We start from the raw sequence: 21,411 nt of genomic DNA, 5'->3' as shown, positions 1-21,411 counted from the left end.
CCAGGGTCACAGAGCAAGCAAAGCAGAGCCTCGATTTGGGCCCATTTGTCAGAATCCAAATCCAGCACTCATTCCATGGCACCATGGCTGCCTCTGAACATAGAAAGGACAGATTCTGTCTCCCCAGTTGGGTGCATGGGACTCATTTGCCTGTACCTGCAATGGAAGCTGCTAGTCCCTCCCTAGTCTCTCTCAGTGGTCCAGAGACCAGTTGCACGCATTTGAGGAGGGGGCTGGCAGCAGGGATGGAAGACAGCTTTGGTATGGAGGGGAGCTGACCAGCCTACAAGGTGCTGCTGCCCAGCCTACAAGGTGCTGCTGCCCAGCTGTGGCTCTGCTGGCACTGTGTAGACCAGGAGTGTCCCTCCTTCCCCCAAGCTCTGCTTGGCTCCAGAATCTCAGCTCAGTGCCTGAAGGCTCAGCCCTGCCCATCACTGAGTTCAGCCTGCCCAGACCTGGGAGGATGTGGGAAACCCAGTTCCATCTAGGGCTAGAATTAATTTTCTCACCAGAAGCCACATGCCTTGTGGATGCTCTGGGCTTGCCTCTACTCGCTTGCCACAGTCTTCTCCTAGTGCCCTTGGGAGGCAGGGCATCTATCTGGAGGTCTGACTCGAGCTCAATCCTGCTGCCCTAATGAGAACTTCAGGTCCACTTTGCTAAGGGTCTTTGCAGGACACCTGTCTGACTCCATAGCCACCCACTCCATGACTATACCCTGTGCCTCATCCTTTTAGCAACCAAGTTTTGGATCCTGCCCTGAAGGGGAGATGGGCCAGGATGGTTGAACCTCCTTCTAAGAGACACTGGCTCTCACACCCCAGGCACACACTGGTCCCTGGGATGACCATGTGGGCCAGACAGCTAAGGATGTGACATAGTCATTTCTCTACAGGTCAGGCTGGCAACCAGGCCTGACATTGGGCCACTCCTCTCAGGCCAAGCAGCTGAGACCCCTGGGCTCCATCAGTACTGAGCACGTCCAAGGTATCTAAGAGGATACCTTAGATTCTGGCCTTGTCCTCAAATGCCAATTATCTTCTTCCTGTCCAAACTCTTACTCTGGCAGGGAGTCACTCAGAGTGCTAAAACAGTGGGAAGGATTGGGGGCAGTAAGCTTCACCCAGAAAGATCACTTACAGGTTCTTAGCCTTATCACAGTGTCCAGCTAGGCGGGGCTCAGCCTATAGTTCCAAGGCCATAGTCCCACTTGCTTCTTCTTGAACCAGCTGATAGCTGTCTGAGTCCCACCCAGGGCAGGAACATTGTCTTTTATGCTGGTGCTGGAAACACAAACCACAACTCTTCGTGGAAACTGCCCTGTGCTCTGCTCTGTGATTCTCACGCTGGCATCCCAAATCTTTTAAAGCAGAATGTGGAGTTCCTAATCAACGGGCATCAAGTTTCAGTTAAGCCAGATGAAGAAGCTCTGGAGATCTGCCACACAATATTGTATTAATACCTGTCGTCTACAACAACGTATTGTACACTTGAAATTTTGTTAAGAGGGTAGACCTCAAGTGTTCTTACTACAATAAAATAAAACAGTATATGGCATACAAATCAAACAGGACAACCCCTTCTCTGCGGAAGCTTTTATGAAAATAATCACAGCTACCAATTACTGAGTACTTGCTATGTGCCATGATCTGGGCTGACCATTTCACACTTATTTAAGCCTCATAATAATAATCCCTGGAGGGGGTATTAATATTATTCCCAATTTGCAGATGAGAAGACTGAGGCTCAAAGTCCATCCTATTCTAAAGCTCTTATCATTCCCCAGAAGCTGAGAACTGGTCTCTGTGTGTGTGTGTGTGTGTGTGTGTGTGTGTGTGTGTGTGTGTGTGTATAGACACAGACTGTCTGCTGGAGTGCAGTGGCACAATCACAGCTCACTGAAACCTCAAACTCCTTGGTTCAAGGGGTTGTCCTGCTTCAGCCTCCCGAGTAGCTGGGACTATAGGTGTGCATCACCATGCCCAGCTAATTTTTATATTTTCTGTAGAGGCAGCGTCTTGCTTTGTTACCAGGCTAGTCTTGAACTCCTGAGCTCAAGTAATCCTCCCGTCTTAGCCTCACAAAGTGCTGGGATGGCATTCGTGCACCACCGTGCTGAGCCTGATCTGTGTGTTTTATCAATGGGCTTTAGAGATGGTTCTTGAGGGCCAGGGGTGACTCACAGTTGAACTAAAATGAGATGTGCCATCTCCCCGGCAGAACGTATTAAACTGCTCAGCTGGTGCTCACGTGGCTGCGGGCCTCCTGCCTGTGTGATCCCAGGGTTAGTTTGTGAGCCACAGAGGACAAGGCACCCTTGCACCACATTCTTTCACAGGCTCAGCTCTCGAGGCACACATCCTCTGGGCCAGAATGGTGCAGCGCTGGCCTGGCCCCTCTCTCCTTGCTTCCCCAGAGACCATCCTAATGGGATGGGCAAGTGATCCAGTGGGCTGGCGGCACCTGAGGGAGGAGGGGCTGGGAGGGAAACCTTGTGTTCAGCTACATGAGTTCCACTGCCACAACCTTGTGACTATGTCTCCTCCTCCTGATATGGACTGGCTGCCCCAACTTGGATGTTCTTTCTGACTATGTGCAAATTCCGATTCATTTACAAATCTGCTCCCAGCTCCCCTCTGGGAATGGTGAAGCCCTGATCAGGCACATCCCTCCTTTCTCTAGTGCTATCCCTGATGACATTTCCCTGGCTGTTACATAATCAAGGGAGCTCAGCCAGGACTTTAATTGGAAAGCTCTTCCCCAAGGGTCTCTGTGGATATCACTTGTGCCAGCCCAAGCCCTCTTACCTCTCAACTCCTCTCTGTGGTCTCCTTCTCTCTCTCTCATACGCACACAGGGACATGCAGCTGAGGCCACATCTTCTGTGCCTGTCCTTGGCCACACTCAGTGGCTTGCATGCTCGGTGCTCACTGTGAACTATGCTGCCCTGGGTCTTTCAGGCCCATCCCCGCCAGGAAGTCTTCTCTGAGCACCTCCACGTGTGGCTCAGGGCTGGCCTCCTCCTGGCTTCCGTGGCACTCTGTGCTTATGTTATTGCTGTGGATGTGTCTGTCTCCCTACCTAGGTCGTGAGCTCTCAAGGGTAGGCACCAAGCCCGATTCTTCCCTGTGCTCCCAGCCCCTGAATTGGCCCAGCCCCAAGCAGGCTCTGGGAGGGTTGATGGAACGGGTCAGTGAAGCAGAGGCAGGACCCTGCCGAATACCCTGTGGTTGGTGTCTTGGGGAGCTCTGCATTAGCTGCCTTACAAACTTTCCAGAAACACCACGAAATACCAGCTCTAGACAAACCAAAGAAATGAATCCAGTTTTCAGAGTGGAAACTGACGCCCAGCCGGGGACAGGTGGTGCCTAGGGATGCAGGACCTCTTGGTGGTAGAGAAGTCTTAAGGGGGGGCTCAATGCAAACTCCCTTAGGCCTCTCCACCCTCCTGCTGCCTCTGAGACCTCAGTAAGAGCCTGCGGAAGCTCACTCAGGGCTGTGCTCTGGGGAACTCATTTCTATTCCTTCCAATAGACACCTTCCAGGCCCTGGGCTTGGCCTGGGACTTAGTCCTGGTGCTTGCGGAGCTGTACAGACATAGACCCAAAGAGCTGCAAAGTGGGGTGAAAATCTGATAACAGAAATGTGCACAAAAGTGCCACCAGGGAAGATGGGGGAGGTCAGGGGAGACACCGTGGAAGGAATGGAAGGAATGACATCTAAACTGGGTCTCAAATGAGAGTTTACAAGAGGACTAAGTGGAGATGGGAGGTGAGAGGAAGTGGGTGGTTCAGTGAAAGAGAAATGTGCAAAGACAGAGAAATGTGAAACAACACAGCAAAATGGGGATCTGCCCAAGCCAAGTGGTGGGGCTGAAGCCCCAAAGACAGAAGGGAACCTGCACTTTAAGGCTGAAGCAGTTGGCAAGGCCACATCAAGAAGGGCTTGAAAGCTACACCAAGCCAACTGGACCCCAGCTGCTAGGAAAAGAGCCTTATATTTGCAGTCCGTGTCCCTCATGCAGAGCTCCCTTCCACCATCCCCAAAGTGGTAAAAGGCACTGGTATATGACATAATCCTACTCTATCCCTTACCCAGGCAACCCCCTAGGCCCTGCAACAAACACTTCACCACTCATGGGAACTCCTCTTAGCCACAGACATCCTTGCATCTCAGAGCTGGAGCTGTGAAGTGCTAACAATTAATCATTGCAGAGATGAGTTCACGGTGACTTCAGAATATGGAATCCTTAGGGATAAGTTTTATAAATAGGTTTGGAACTTTAGCAAAAACAGCTTCTCTTGAGTCTGAGTAAAGGAAAGGGTTATTGCCTGGCTCAGGGCTGGTATGGCCATGGCTGGAGGCTGGGAGGAAGCCCACAGTGGCTGCGTGTTTTCCCGTGAGATTCTACCTGCACTGAAAATCCTGGAGCATCTTCTCGGACTCTCACTAGGGCCCAGGACTCAGTAAAAATTCAAGAGCATGAGTCAAAGCAGCTTGGCAGAGGATAGAGCTAAGTTAGAAGAGGCTCAGGACCTGGAGGCAGCCCTCTGTGGCGCTGCCCCTCACTGCCATCTCTATACCAGCACTTAGAGGTTCTTCCCATCACCACCCTCCTGGTCCTATCACTGCTGGTGACCCTCATAACCCATGGAGGAACTCAGCAAGTTGTGTGGGGTGCAGGGTGTTGCTACAGAGCTCGGATGACTATCAGTTCCTAGTTGGTTAGCAGCCGTGTGGTCCTTTGTCCTGTCTTCCAAAAGCACTGCCTTTAAAAAAGACCTTTGCCTGACCTTGAGATCAAGTCTGCTCTTTTGACAAATGTGGAAACTGAGCCCTAGCAAGGGGAAGTGGTTAACCCAGGGTCATGAGGGGAGGTGGGGACAGGGGTGCGGGAGGACCCAGGTCTCCTCACTGTCTGCCTCACCACTCTGACTTCCTGGAGGTGACTCAGCGAGACAGGCAGCAGAGGAAGGAAGTGGGAAAGGGAAGCCCAGCCTGCTGGATTCCAGGTCACCACTTTGTGAGTCCAAAGCCACCAACCACCTTGGCCATGCAGCTCTGCCTGGTGCCAGTGACCTTCCAGCCCTTCCTTCCCAAGGCTGCAGCTGCTGACCATTTCCTCCAAGGTCAAGCTCACATGGCCTCTCCAGGGTCTCCAGCGACTCCCTGCTGTACAGTCCCATGGTGCTGCCCTCCTGCTGGGGTCAGGTGTCACCTCCATAGACCTGGCATGCGGCTGAACCTGTGCAGGCCGAAGGTTCATCAGTGAGATGAGAGGAGGTATAATTACTGCCTCATGTTTAATAGCTGGGCTCTGGGGCCTGTTTTCAGTTTTCATCACTTGCTGGCTACGGGTGCTTTGATCAACCTCCCTGAACTCAGTTTCTTTAATCTGCAAAATGAGATAATAGGCAACAGTATCTACTTTGCAGGTTGCTTGCAGGATTAGATGAGATAATGGCCAGCCGCAGACCATGAACTTAAAGACGCATTGGCTCTTCACATCACTGACTGTGCTAGGTGTGTTCACATGCATCCTCTCATTTAATCTTCACAACAACCTGCCAGGTGGATACCATTATTGTCTTTCACTGGTGAGGTGAGGGCACACAGCTCATGGCCAGATGTGAACCTGGTTCTGTCTGATTCCAGAGCCTGAATATTCTCCTACCACCTACAGAACCTTCTCTTACTGTTATATGGTCAAGTGCCTGTTTTTGCCCTACCACCACGTGCTTGTGTGGACAGGGCCTCTTCTCCTTCTCCCTGGATTCCAGTCCTGGCTCTGACACTTCTCAGGAATGAGACTTGTCTCTGAGCCCCCACTGTCCCATCCATACACTGAAAAATTGGCACTCCCCCAGCCTTCTTCTTGGAGGAACACACAAGAGGACGGATGTGATGGTGTTTTGCAAACTGTACCTTGCTGCTGGAATGCAAGGTGTTACTCCCCCCAAACAGAAATGCTTTTGGGACTGTTACGAGTGCAGCCTGAGGGCAGAGATCTAGGAGGACCAGGGCCTGTAGGAGTACCTGCCTTGGCCACCACAGGAATTGCTGCAGGTCCCTTCAGTCTGTGGCTTTCTATATGTTGAGAGCAGGTCCTTGAGAGCAAGGCGGGGAGGCTGCAGATACAGTACAAGTATTTGTTTCCTTGCCTGTTTCCTCCACTGCACTGTAAGTTCCTCAAGGGGAAGGACTGGCTCACAGCACATCCCTTGGATGGATGGCATTCACTCCCCTCTCCAGCCACATGGGCTCCTGGGAGCTCACCAAGTGGGCCATGCTGCTTCGCTCCCAGGCCCAGCTCAACTCCCCACGGGAAGAGATCATCCTTCTCTCATGAACCCAGGTCCCCCCTGCAACTGTAGCACTTACTATATCACAAGCCCGATTTCTACCTTGAATCCTTTTTGGAACAGGGTCAGGGTTTGAATAAATAAATATACTTGAACTTATTTGTTTTCTGTTTCTTTTGCTGGATTGTAAGTTCCCTAAGGCACCTTCTGTGTGGTACTCATCTTTGTAACTCTCAATAACCAGCACCAGGAACCTTTGGGGTATGTGTAGCATGGTTCTCTCTCCAACCTGCCTCTCTGTCTTGCAAACTCCCCCTATCTCATGGGCTGGTGTGTGTTAGAACTGTGTGTAACAGTGGAAACAGCAGGCACCAGTGGATCCGACCACAAGCAAACGGACTGGCTTATCGTTTGGGGGTTGCCTCATGTCTTGATGAATTCTGGGTTTACTTTTGGGTTCTAGACTGTGGTTTTTTGTTTGTTTGTTAGTTTTGTTTTGTTTTGTTTTGTTTTGTTTTTTGAGATGGAGTCTCACTCTGTCACCCAGGCTGGAGTGCAGTGGTGCAATCTCAGCCCACTACAACCTCTACCTCCTGGGTTCAGGACATTCTCATGCCTCAGCCTCCCGAGTAGCTGGGACTACAGGCACACACCACCATGCCAGGCTAATTCTTTTGTATTTTTAGTAGAGATGGGGTTTCACCATGTTGGCCAGGCTGGTCTCGAATTCCTGGGCTCAAGTGATCCTCCCACCTTGGCCTCCCAAAGTGCTGGGATTACAGGCATGAGCCACCACATCCGGCCATAGACTGTATTTTCAAAGTCACCACTTAAGTAATCTCTTCCAGAACAATGGGCCGATCGATATTCAAGATACACAATGGGGAGAAAGCAAGGAGTAGGAATCCATCAAAAGCCCCATACAGTTGTCTTCTTTTCTCCTTGACTTTGCTGTTGATGAGTTTACATGCCTGACCACTTCCAGGACATATCAAGCCTGGACATAGCTGGATTGTGAGAGTGTGCTGTGTACTTGTAAGTACTGACTGGACCCATGCAAAAGCCCAGCCTCTTTTATGGGTCAAGGGGTCCTGGTGAAGACAGTATCAAGCCTTCCAGGGGTGGGGATAGAGTATAAACAGACAGCATTTCTGAGACCCCAGAACCCAGGAAGCAGTTCTAGCTGCTATGAGTCTCTGGTTCTCATCTGTGAAAAGGGAGAATAATAAAATCCACCCTGCAGAGTTATCACAGGAGCAGCATGAGATTACAATATATAAACACAGGAGCATGGTAAGAATGGATTCATTCACTCCACAAATAACCATTTAGCATCTACGATGGACCAGGCCCTGTTCCAGGCACTGGGCACAATATACAGCCAGTGGCATGTGGGCTGGTCCTGAGTGCTATCAAGAAAGGTGAAGCAGAAAAAGGGAACATGGAATGGGGGTGGTGGCAGTAGGAGGTGTTGTCATGTTAAGTAGGGGACCAGAGAAGGCTTCACTGAGAAAGGGACATTTAAATAAAGACCCAGAGGAAGTGAGGGATGGGCCATGTGCATATGCTTCCTAACAGAGGAAACAGTAAGTGCAAAGGCCCTGAGGCCAGAGTTTGTAGAACGGTACATAGTCCAGAGGATATGGGGGCAAGACAATCACTGGGGCTGTGAAGGCATTTATGCAACTTCTGAATTTCACTCAGAGACAGGAAGCTATGGGGGGTTTTCCAGCCAAGATGACACAACCTGACTTTTAGAGCTAATCACTAAACTTTTGCTGCCCCTTCTCTTCAAAGCCTCATTTAATATCCAGACCTCTGCAACTCCAGCCTATGTGACTCTCCTTTCTCAGATTTCTTCCAGCTTTCCACATCTCTCCAAACCAAGAGGGCTTCATCATGCTCTGCCACATGCAGGCTGGAAAGGGACCTCGAAGAGAGGCTGTGGTTGGGAAGGGAGAGAAACAGAGCAGTCTTAGGTAATGGATCTTGCTCCCCTCTCTCTGTGCTCCGAGGGCCTCTGGGCCTGGCTCAGCTGCAGCAAACGCACCCACTTAGGTGCATGGCGATGCTGGGAGCAATGACAGAGTCCCCGGTGCCCCTTCATCATCTGAGAAAGCTCAGTGCAGAACTGGGAATTTCACTCCATGCTCCCTCACCCTGCTTATCTACCAAAAGGTGAAATCATTTGTTTTAAAATAAAACAATTCCCATCTCTATCAGTGGTTTTTAACCTTTTTTGGGTCACTGGCTCCTTTGAGAATCTGCTGAAAGCTATGAGCTATCAGAAAATGAACATGAGATATGTACTCATTTTCTTATCATTTTAGGGGTTTCACAGATCCTTGAAAATTCGGTGAAGAAACCATTATCTAAGCCAACAATTTCCCAGCCACAGATCCAGATGAATGAATGAATGAATGAACAAATAAATAAAGAGGCTGAGTGCAGATGGAGGAACAATGAACAGAGCAGAAAGATGCATCTGCCTGTGCGCACCACGGTTCTTGTTGATGGTTCCTGATGCCTTCAAAGAAGCCAACTGGGAAGTGACATGGGGTCAGGGTGTTTGACAGGTGACCTCCAGATAGCCAACCCGATCTCCTTCAGTTCCTCTCGTCTGACCCCTTCTGTTGCTCTCCTCTGACCCCTCTGGGTGACTATCGCCCTAAAAGGTATCAAAGCACACTTCCCTGTCTTTCTCAGGGTGTCCTGAACAAAACAGGACTCTTTTCCTGGATGGCTATGGGGCAAGAGAACGAATATAAATTCAGTTGTATAAAATGTAAGCAATCACTTTTTCTGGTCGTATGGCTGACCTGGCTGAGGCCCAGAGCCCCCACATCGGTCCCTCCCCAGCCCTCTTTCTGGGATCCAGGTTTCTGGCCTCCCAGTTCATTTTAATTTTTGATACATCTCCAGGGAAGGTGGAATGAACACTTAACTCATTCTTAAAGTCACACCTCTCACTGTGAAACTTTTAACACAATCGCATTTTTTTCTAATCACTGTTCTACACTATAACATAGGGAGACCTTAGGTGGACTGGGTGGGTAGGAATCTGTCCAAACACACAATGGTCCCAGGGAACTCTTCTGACAGAGAAGCACCTCCAAGGCCCCAGTGATGTGGCTCCCCCACCTCTCCTCTGATCATTCTGCCTCCTTCTCGGCACCACGCTCCAGACATCCTGAGCTGGGAGTTCCCCAAACGGACCTGTTTTTTTCCGCCTCTGTTGCTTCATGTGTGCTGTGCTGGCCACCTGGAACACAGGCCACCACCTGCTTGTCTCACAAGAAAGCTCTTACCTCTCTGCTCAAGCTCACCTCTCAACCTCCTCAGAGAGCCCATTTCCTTCCCCTGGGAATCCCGCGTCCTCACCTTAACCTCAGCACTTAGGACACTGTATTTCCAACTTCTAAAAAAAATCTTTTTGGGAGAACAAAGTTACAGTTTAGAGAAAGACACTTACAAGTGTTTACTTGCTGATTCATTTCATGAACTGAGTCTTATTTATCTTTGTTTCCCCAGCAAAGAGCACAAGGTACGTATTGATGTTTCCGTAGGTATTTGCAAATAAATGTTTCCCTGGTAGAGTGGTTCTCTCTCTACCCTTCCAGCTGGATTGTCTGTTGTGACCTCAACCCCCCGCTGGTAGGGTCCCACCTTTCACCAGCCTCCCTCGGCCTCCACGGGGCACCTGTTAGAAGTGTGTGCAAACCACGAGGGAATAGGCGCCGAGGGTCTCTCTGGGGAGTGAACTCGCCAACTTAGTGTTTGGAGGTTGTACCTCAAGTTACGGCTGCCCTGGTGAGTCTGTGCTTTCTGGGATCTGGGTGGGTAGGGTCACTGGCGGGGAAACCTCCTCCAGCAAGTTGTCATAGTAACCAGGACTTTCCATTTCATGGGAGAGAGTCCCTGGGAGGAAAAACACACCAAGGGCTTGGGGGGAGTGGAAGGAAGCCATGAAAAGCCTTCTGACACTGTCCTCCTGTACCCTTTGCTTTGCTTCCTACTGGTTTACATGCTCAAGGTAGAGGCCATTATGTGTGGGCATCTGAGTAGAAGCTGCTGAAAATAGCCGCCCGACTATTTCAGGGAGCAGCTGAATATGCATGAAGCTATTTCAGAAAAGATGTCCCTAGCCCAGCTAATCCAAACCCCATCCTTTCCCTTAGAAGTGCCAAGACAAGTTGAATGGGACCTTTCTTAGTCTTTCCCACTAGGGTGGGGGTGCTTCAGAAGCCACAGAAACAACACCCTGGCTAATGTTGGCCTTGCAGCCTGTCGGCTCCGCCTCTCAGTCCCGTGGTCACAGAGGCTTCTAGCCAGACAGCTCAGCCTTCCACGGTCCTCCGGGGCCTTGGCAGCCTTCAACAACTACTTTGCCACAATCCCGTGTGCCTAGGTCTTTGGGAGTCTCGGATCTTAGATATTTCCACATGTTTGTTCATTTATTCATTCAATACACTTGTATTGCTGGATAACATGTGCGAGGATTGTGTTGGGTGCTGGGAAAAAAAGGATTCTGACACCAGCTTATGGCGGGGGAATGTGGACAGGTGAGTAGAAAGACAATAACCATAAAGTTCCAAAACAGAGAGGAATCAGGTGTTGGGAGGTCAGGGGAAGGAGCCCTTGCTTCTTCCTGATGTCTAGAGAAAGAAGATGGCATTTGAGCTGAGCCTTGTCTGAGAAACATGGCTGGCTCAAGGGGCAGGGGATGGCTGGGTGTGGCAAGGGCACCCTGGTGGGAGGGTGTGCCTGCCAGGAAGTGAGAAAGAAGGGCAGGAGACTGTGGGGACACTGAATGCTGGGCTAGCAATGCCTTCTCTGAGTCCTCAGGCGGGATGGGGAGCACCCCGCTTCCATGAGCCTGAAGTGCCTGGTGCACCCTTGCCACTGGTTCAACCTAGACCAGAAGTGCCTTGGGCCAGGAGCCTGGTCAGATCCTCCTGGGCATCTCCAGAGCCCTGTGCCAGGCTTGGGACTGAGCATACTTACATATTGTTGGCTGAAAGCATGGATTCTGGCTCGGCACAGTGGCTCACACCTGTAATCCCGGCACTTTGGGAGGCCGAGGCAGATGGATCACCTGAGGTCGGGAGTTTGAGACCAGCCTGGCCAACATGGTGAAACCCTGTCTCTACTAAAAATACAAAAATTAGCCAGGCTTGGTGGCGGGCACCTGTAATCCCAGCTACTCGGGAGGCTGAGGCAGGAGAATCGCTTGAACCCAGGAGGAGGAGGTTGCAATGAGCCAAGATCGCTCCATTGCACTCCAGCCTGGGTGACAAGAATGAAACTCCATCTCAAAAACAAAAACAAACAAACAAAAGAAAGCACGGATTTTGGAGCCAGACTTCCTGGGTTCAAATCTTGGCTCTGCCCCTTACTCACTGTGACCTTAGGCAAGTTATCCGACCTCTCTTTGCCTCGGCTATAAAGTGGGGATAATAATGGAGCTTCTTGGTGAAAAGACTCCATTACATGAATTAATATATGTCAAGGGCTTAGAAGTCTGTGTGGTACATAGCAAGCAATACATAAAAGTGTTAACTATATTATTCTAAAGAGTATGGATTTTTATCTTGACAATGGAGTGCCATCAATAACAAGTTTTCTTTCTAAATTGAAAATAGCTTTATTGCTTTGACTGATCATATCATATGTACCCACTGTAAAAAGTTAAAGGATTATCAGTATAAAGAAGAACAGAAAAAAATCCCCTTAAATCCTGACTCAGATAACTACTGACATGACCATCTGCTACGGCCTGAATGTATGTATCCCTCCAAAATTCATATGTTGAAATCCTGACCATCAAGGTGATAGTATTAGGAGGTGGCGCCTTTGGGAGGTGATTAGGTTTCTGGGGACACAATCTTCATGAATGGGATTAGTGCCCTCACAAAAGAGGCCAAAGAAAGACTTCTCATCCCCTCTACCATTTGAGAACATAGCAAAAAGGTAACACCTATTAATCAGACAGTAGAGCCTCATCAGATCATGAATCTGCCTTGATCTTGAATTTCCCAGCCTTGAGAACTGTAAGAAATAGATTTCTGTTTTTCTAAGCCACTCAGTTTACGGTATTTTGTTATAGCAGCCTGAATGAACGAAGACACTATCTTTTTAGATACAGTCAATCCTCATTATTCATAGATTCTGTATTTGCAAATTTATCTACTTGATCAAATTTATTTGTAACCTCCAAATCAATACTTATATTCATAATCGCTTGTGGATGTGCAGAATGGTAAATTTTTTTTCTTTTTTTTTTTGAGATGGAGTCTCACTGTATCTGCAACCTCCGCCTCCCGGGTTCAAGCGATTCTCCTGCCTCAGCCTTTCGAGTAGCTGGGATTACAGGCCTGCGCCACCATGCCTAGATAATTTTTGTATTTTAGTAGAGACAGGGTTTCACCATGTTGGCCAGGCTGGTCTTGAACTCCTGACCTCAAGTGATCCACCCGCCTCAGCCTCCCAAAGTGCTGGGATTACAGGCGCGAGCCACTGTGCCCAGTGTGGTGAAAATTTCGAGTTGCCTAATGTGCGTGTTCCCAGATGAGGCTGAATGAGGCGACCTTCTGCCTTCTAGTTTCAGATCCCATATGGTAAACAAGTGTCCACAAAAAGGACACTATGGACAGTTTTTGCAGTTTTGCACTTTTTGTTTGGTGATTTTACTTTTTCAAATGGCCTCCAAGTACAGTGCTGAAGTGCTTTCTGGTGTTCCCAAGCACAGGGCAGCTACTGTGTGCCTTACAAAAGAAATGCCGTGTTAGGTAAGCTTTGTTCAGAGAGGAGTTATAGTGCCGCTGGCCCTGAGTTCAATATTAATGAATCAACAATCTACGTTAAATAAGGTATCTTAAAACAGAAACACACATAAAACAAGGTTATGTATTGATCAGTTGAGAAAAACATTGTAACCAGAGGCTCGTAGGAATCTTATGCTGTAGTTCTCCTAGGAGCAACAGTTCAGTATTTGCTAATTCTGTGTTTGTGAGGACGTTATAGAACATAACTACTATGAATAACAAAAATCAATGACATCTTTCTAGATACATGGATGTACGCTTCTATGCAATTTGGAATGGACATTCCATACCCTTTTGATACTTTAAAAAATCATATGTTAATATGTCAAAAGCATCTTTCCATTTTCATAAATACAGGTCCTCAGATGGCTGCATCACTGTGCACGTTTCTGTAATGAATAACCAGTAGCTCCCTATTGATGGACAGTTTGGTTGCTTCCCATTATTTGCTATTACAAACAATACTATGATGAACATCCTTATTGGTAATAATAAAAGAGCTAGCATTTATCCAGCACTTAGTAGGGGCCCAACCCTCTGCTAAGAGTTTTATAAGTGTTATCTCATTTAAGCTTTGCCACAAGCCTATGAAAGTGGTATTATTATGCCCACTTTGTGGATGAGGACTTTGATGCTTAGAGATGTTAAGGAACTTTTCCAGGGCCAGGTGTCTTGAAACAAGGTCTCTCTGATCTCAGACTCCACACTCTTAACTAATGCTCTGCTGCTTTCCTACACACATAAACCCTGGGCACTTTAGGATACTTGTTTAGAAGTGAACTACTGAGTTGAAAGGTGGGGACATTTGAAAGTATCAATATATAATCTCACCTCTAGAAAATGTGTATCAATTCGTGACCCACTAAACAGTGCTCCAGTGTTCCTGTTTCTCATTCTGCATTTCCCCAAGTATTTTCATTCTTTGAAATGGCCCCCGAAGGACACTTTGATTGTTTCATGTGTATCCTTTGCCCCTGGGTGACGACTCTTCACATGCCTTGTATCATCTGTATTTTGTCATTTGTGAATTGCTTGTTCATAGCCTCTGCCCATTTTTCTGCTGGCAATTTGTCTTTATCTAATACTTCACTTACAAGAGCTCTTTGGGTATTAGTGCTGCTAACCTTTTACCCATCATGCTTATGTTGAAATACTTTTCTTAGTTTGTTATCATCCTTTAACCTGATTATTGTGGGGTGTTTGCCCATAGGGTTTTTAATCGTTTTCCTTCACAGTTTCTGGATTTGATATTACATGTAAGGAGACATTCATCATTCCGGTATGACACAAATATTCCCTCATTGTCTTTCTTTTAGTATCATTATGGTTTCATGTTTTTTAATCTCCTTGGAATTTATTTTGGAACTGAGGTAGGGAGCCAGTTGTATTCCCTCCCCTCCCTACAAATAGCTTGCTGGTTGTCTTTAGGACACATCAGGAATCACCTGCATTTTCATCTGTAATTCTCAATGCCATGCATTCACATACCAATCCTCACGTACACTGATATCTACTTCTGGGCTCTCTTTTCCTTGAGCCACAGGTCTATTTCTGTACCAACACTGATTTTTTTTTCTAGGCCATTCATCCATGTTTATTTTTCCAGATGTACTTTGTAAACATTTTATGAAAATTTTTTTGGGATTTTGAGATTTAATTTTATTTATAGAACAATTTATAATACCTTCTTCAGTTGACTCTTCATAATTTTATGCTTTTATTTCTTTGGAGAATGAAGTCTTTTTCTTTCTATGCTTTCTAATTGCCTTATTTCGGTACCACCTTCTTGATGAAAGCTTTTCTACTCAGCCCTGCAAGAGTCTTTTCTAATCTCTCCCTACTCAGCACTCTGCCGTTTGTGTGCCCCAACCGACTTTTTTACCTAGAATTATAATTACTGCTTAGACAGTGAGCTCCTTGAAGGCAGGGTCCTTGCATGGCCTATTTGTACATTTCCTACCACACCTGGCAGGTTGTCGGGGCTCTGGAGATATTTGCAGGGTGAATGAATGAATGAACAAGTGAATGAAAGACATCCTCCTGGAAAGCTGATTATGAAATGGAACAAATCGATTACAAAAACCCTCTTTCATAGGCTTTCATTAGAAAACAAAATATTTGTCCTTGGCTAAATCCCCAAGAACGTGTCAGAATGAGAGAAGTGGCTTACTACTAGACTGCGTGTCATGTGCAACATGCCCCAACACCTGTTCCCAGAGACTGCCACACTCATCAAGCAGCAGGGCACTTCTCAGGCAGGCTCTCAGGCCCTAAAAGACCTCCAAGAGAAGGAAGACAATTATTCACCATGTGCCTGTCGCTGAGCTAGACTTTTACCAATAAGATACAACACCCTGAAAGTTGGGGTCACTAGTCCCATTTTGCAAATGAGGAAACTGAGTCTCAGAGAGATGTAACCCTACCTAGTAAGTGGTAGGGCCAGCTGAAGCCAGGGCTGTGGGACTCTAAAAACCTCACCTCTCCTATAATAACCTCCAGACCACCAGAGTCTGGGAGGTTGAGGGGCTGTGGCCCAGAGGGGAATGCTGTACAGAGTCAAAGAGCAACGGTCCTGCTGTCACTAAACCAAGACAGTCCCTAGAAAACTTGTTTCCCCCAAAGCTGTATGATGCCACTTCTATAAATCATTCCTAAAGAGCTTGGGTCAAAGAGCTACTGTCAGGCAGGGGGCATATCACACAGGCATTATTGTTGCTATGGGACTGGGCAATGGAGGGATGGGGGAGGTGGAGGACTCACCGTGGAGGCAGGGTATTGGTCTCCAGTACCTATCTGGAGATGGCCCTCCAGAGTCCTCCTCCTTGCCTGCCCAGTGGGTTGTGGCTTTTAGACAGCCCTGCAGTTCCCTCCTGGGAGTGCTGCCAAGCAGCCACTTCCTTATCAGGCTGGCAGTAGCTGGGTAGGCCTCAGCTTATTTCTAAGCCTGGATTAGAGCTCAGGTTTCTCATGAAGGACCATGGGTTGGGGGCCAATATATTTACTGGACTTGACTCTGTGCCTGGCCCAGTGTAGGCCCCAGGGACATGGGGATGAGCAGCCTACGAGCCTCCTGCTTCATGCAGCTCCATTCCGATTAGGAGGTGAAAACCCCCAATCCTGCCCAAGAGCCACAATAGAGATGTCTAATGCTGAGGGTGCCCAGATTTGGGGGGTCAGCTGGCTGCAGCCTGTGGAGGTTGGATGTCAGGTGAGGGCATATGAGCTTCATCCTGTGGGCAGAGGGAAATACCCTACATTTTGAAGCAAAAGCCTGCCATGGTTAGATTTGTGCTTTAGAAACGGACCAACTAGGTATATTCATTTTCAATAAATGTGAATTCTTTCTCAGGTGAAAATTAGTGGTTCCAGTTTGGACAAATAATCCCAACATAAGGAATCGCAGCAGATGGCTATGGCCCTGGATGAGCCACTTACCTATGGGGCTGATGAATGGGAAGAGCCCTGGGCTTGGAGTGAGAGACCCACATCCATGGTCAAGTCCCTGCCACCAATCTTGCTGTGTGACCTCCAGCAAATGACTTCCCCATCTCAACCTCGGTTTCCTCATCTATCAAATGAGAACACTGCCACCTAATACACAGGGCCATCTTCAGGACAAAATGGGGTATCAAATGACATTGTACATTTGCACCTACTTGACAAATGTGAGGCATGAGGGTGAGACTCCTGAAGACCAGTCCACACCCCCAAGGGCATTTCAGATGTCCCACAGCCTGCAATGTCTTGGGAAGTCTCTCTCAGCTGTTCCAGCTCCAGTCAAAGACTGTCTTGTAAAAACATGACCCCATCCAGAGAAGCAATCTCCCGTGTGTTTGGTGGGCCACCTGCCCACGGGGCACAGCCTGCTGGGCCACGAACGTCAACAGCAGCCCCGTCCCGGTGGGAGAAGGAACAGGGAGCCGGCTTGTTCTCTAAGAACAGAGTGCTGGCAGACGACGAGGAACATTTTAAGGTGGGACGCTTCTTCCTGCACCGTTGGCAGCTGTCTACATAAGGCGCCCATTATGTGCAGGCCCCAGGGTCGGCGGGCCTGAGAGGCCAAGCTAAAATTAGTGTCAGATGTGCACCCGCCAGACACACTGAACATCCGAAGGTCAGACGCCTCCAAGCAGCCACCCGGGCAGGAGCGCGGCAGACGGGCACCAAACAGCTGTGGCAGCTGCTGCCTCTTGTTCCTCCCAGGCACAGAGACAGACAGCCCTGTGCAGCAGCCTGGTTCAGTAGCACAGCTTGCATTAAAAAATAGAATGTAGAGTGTAATCCTAATTTAAAAAAAAAAAAAGTCTGCGTAAGTGCATAGAAAAAAAGGTGGAAGAGGAATTCACTAAACAGCCCAGTCACGGATGTGGAATAGTAGGTGAATTTTTTTTCCTGTACTTTCCAAAATTTTCTCAATACATATGTATTACTTTTGTAATCAGAAGAATACACAATAAGATATTATGTTATATATTCCTATGAAATATATAAAATGATTAAATTGCATATGCTTATGACATGTGGTATATTTGTGTGTGTGAATACATTTATATGGCTGGCTGGTGTTAAAGATCAACATTCTCCAACCTCACATTGTACAGAAGAGATGGAGGCCCCAGGAGCAAAGCAGGAAGCAGAGAGGCAGATTTTCACTGAGGCTGGTGTTGCACTGGCCCAAGCCTTGCCCCACTTAATTCTGTAGTTGGTTTTATTCCCACTTGATGAAGATGGAAACTGAGGTACAGAGAAGTGAACTGATTCACTCAAAGATGACCAGTGTGGAAGCCATAGAGCCAAATCCCAACCCTAGCTTTCCACCCACAGTCCACTGAGCTTCAAGAAAGGAAAGGCCTTTGAAAAAAGAACAGAACAAAACAACAACAAAAACACCCTGCTCCTTGAAGTCTCAAACATTCAGAAAGCAACCCCTTAAGGCAGTGAGTTTTGAATTATTTCCTGAGCCCCTCTAGGTGCATGCCTTTCTTAGCTCTGGGGGGCTCATGGTCATCTTCCCAGAGCTACCCATGGGAGCCTTTAAAAGGATGGGTAACAAATCATGACGTGGAGGCACAAAGGGCACAGCAAATCCCAAGGTGGGACTGGCTGGCAGATGTCAGGCCTTTGGGACAGGATGAGGGGGAGTGAGTTGGCTGGAGAGGCTGCTGTCTAAACTCTCAGTCTTCCAGTGCTTTGGGAGGGGCAGCACCCCGCAGCAACGCCAGATGCCCTGATCTGAGGCCTTTGCTCCAGCTCCTCCCTCTGCATGAGTGCCATCTCTATCCCCATATGCTGCCCTCAGTCTTCCAGGGCCCAGTTCTTCCAGGCATTTGTGCATTCTTATTGGTGAACACATTTTAATTGAGGGCCTGCTAGGTGCTAGAGCAAAAGACATAGTATCAACCCTGTGGGTGCCTCTTGTGCTCAGACAAAGGCTACCCAGGGTCATTCAAGCATAGACTCTGGGACCAGACTGTCTAGGCTCACCCTGGCTAAGCCACTTCATAGCCCTGTGTGTTTGGGCCAGTCACAGTCTCTCTGTGCATCAGTTGTCATCTGTAAAAGAGGATGAAAACAGCACCTACCTCATAGACTAGTACAGGTGGAGTGTACATCTGTGTAAAGCTCTTAGAGAACAGTGCCTGGCATGTAGTAAGTGCTCAATAAACCTCAGTTGCTATAAACATTCTCATCATTACCCTCTGGTGCAGATTCCTTCCTTATGGTGCCCACCGTCCTTTTGTCCTCTGGCTGCTACCTCCTCTACGGTCCCATAACACTTTGAACACCCCTCCATGAGAGCACTGATGGGCATGCAGTACAGGTGTCTGAGGCCCTGTTCCCTCCTTGTCTCTACCTGGGTAGAGACTGAGTTTTTTCATCTCCATCCCAGCACCCAGCACAGATGTTATAACATCACCAGGGTTATGTCAGCATTTGCAGGTAATGTGTGCCCTCAACTCCAATCGAGAAAAGTCTTAGAGGCATTAGAGTTTGTCTGTCTGGCCTTATCACAGAGCTCATCCATATTGCCCTTGAACTGTGGGGTCTGACCCTGGGTATGACCTTCCCGATGAGAACCAAGTTCCATGAATGTTTCCATGAATGCTTCTCTGTGACAGGGAGTTCTGCTGGGCAGGACATCGAAAACACCAACTACTGACACCCCAACACATCCTGGTGTTTCCTGTGCCATGCCTTTCTCCATCGGGGCCCCATGCCCCCCGCTGCTGATCTAAGAACTCCCATGGATCCTTCGCGTGCCAGTGCTCCTGGCCGCACCCCCACAATGCTTCTTCTAGCCACAGCACCCACTGAATATAGCTCCCTCTCTCCTGGGCTTCTCTTGTTTCTGCCCTGGGCCTGTGGGGCTGCTCCTGCTCTCAGTGTGTGGCTGTTCCTTTGTCTATGTGTCCCTTCCGGAGAAGAGGCAAACTTGCTCTTGTTTGGGCCCCCAGTGTCCACCAATGCCAGGATCAGAGGGGTGTCAGGAAAGCTCTGCTGAATGCATTTTTCAGAGGAAAGTCAAGTCCGCTGGCCTGACCTCCTGTTAAGGAACGCACGTTGACTGATCACACCACCTTCTGAACCCAAAACTCACAGGTGGCTCTAGGCCAGCCCTGCCCATCGGTTGCCACTCACTCCATCGCAGGGCTGAGTTGGCAGGGAAGCCCCGAAAGTAAGTGCTGAGCGCGTGGTGCGCACCGTGCTGGCCTCTCGCTCGAGCTCTTGCGTTTGACTCTGGCACCGCTGCAGGAGGTGGGTGTTCTACACAGAGAGGCCTTCCTGAGGCCTGCTCCTCAAAGGAGGGGTGGGGCAGGGTTGGAGCAAGGCTCTCTTTGGCCCCAGAACCTACTCATTCTACACTCCTGTGAGATGAGAGATGTGAAAGTGTTCTGAGTTCTACAACAGAGGAAACTGTAAAACCATAGAATTGCCAGCTATTACCCACCACACAGAAATCACTCTAGGACAACCTTGCTATCAAGAAGAAGGCTTCAGGGGCCTTGGGAACAGCATTGAATCCTTACAGAATTGCTGCCCAGGAGGGGGTGGCCTATTGTCCTTCAGGGGCAGGAAAGGAGGAGAGTGAGTGGGAGCTGGAAGAGCGGAAGAGAAGCAGCCCTGTGGCTGGAGTGGCAGCCCAACACAGGATGGGGCACCGGGGACCTGAAAGGATGCAGAGGGATGCTGGAGTCTGTGAAAGCCAAGGCCACAGACACTTCAGCATGGGGTGTCCTGCCCTGGGCCCCTATTGAGGTTCTGTAGGTTCTGACATGTGCACCTCCTCTCATCTCGGCCTCCCCACCACCTTCCTCCCCACCCTCCCACACCCCAGTAGGGGCCTCTTTCAGAACCACAGGGCTGACTGTCTCCTTTCCCTGCTTGTGTAGGACCCAGCCCAAGCTCCTGGGTGACCTTCAGAGTCCTGCCGCTCTCTTGGCCTCACTCCCACCCTCCTCCTCTTGGGCCCTGCATCCCAGCGACTCCACTGCTCCACTTGCTGTCCCTTCGGCTCAGAATGCTCTTCTTCCATTTTTCACCTGGTGAACTTCTATTCATCCTTCAAAGCCCAGTTCAAGTGTCACCTTTAAATTGTCTTCCTTGAACTACCCCCACAACAAAACCCCGACAGAATAGAGCCCTCCTGCCTTCACAGGTTTTGCTGTTCTGTGGCTATTTGCACATCGATCTCCACTGGAGTAGAAGCTTCTTGAGGACGATGCCATGTTTTGTTCATCTCTGTGCCTCAGTGCCCAGCACAGAGGATAGAGCACAACAGGCAATAAATGATGTCCTGATGATGAGGTCATGAGAGGGCAGGCATGGGGCTGGTGACTGCATCTGAGTTTGACTTCCAGCAGCGTTTACTAGGAGGAATACAGGCCCCTCCCCAAAATGCACACATACACATATATGGTGAACACACAGCCCAGTCCAGGATCTCTGTGGCTATGAAGTCCATGGAGCAATCAAACAGGAGACTGAGTTCTAAGGATGTGGTGCACAGCTGCAGTGTCAGCCCCACTGTCCTCTGCAGAGCCCAGGGCCTTGGCTTGAGCCCTGCTGGGTTCACCGAGTCCCCCTCCCTCACTTTGCAGACAAGGAAACAGAGACCCAGAAAGGAGGTGCTTGCTTGAGATTTTCCTGAGCAATAAAGGCAGGCCTGGGGTCAGAAGCATTTCCCTTGGCTCCTGGCCCAGGACTCTCCCATCACCATATGCTGCCATTTGCAGAAATGCCAGCTGCAGGACTCAGGACATTTGGGTGGCTTTTTCCTAAAGTGC

General features: G+C 48.9%; 1 protein-coding gene across 3 annotated transcripts in view; it reads right to left on the bottom strand.

Annotated features, from left to right (window-relative positions):
- Positions 1 to 21,411, bottom strand: part of HIVEP3 (HIVEP zinc finger 3) — a 534,394-nt gene that overhangs the window by 178,986 nt on the left and 333,997 nt on the right. The window lies entirely within an intron of this gene.

The sequence above is a fragment of the Pongo pygmaeus genome, chromosome 1 (genome assembly GCF_028885625.2).
Source record: "Pongo pygmaeus isolate AG05252 chromosome 1, NHGRI_mPonPyg2-v2.0_pri, whole genome shotgun sequence".
Lineage (NCBI taxonomy): Eukaryota > Metazoa > Chordata > Mammalia > Primates > Hominidae > Pongo > Pongo pygmaeus.
Note: the sequence above shows the minus strand (reverse complement) of the source record. Positions and strands in the feature narration are given on the sequence as shown.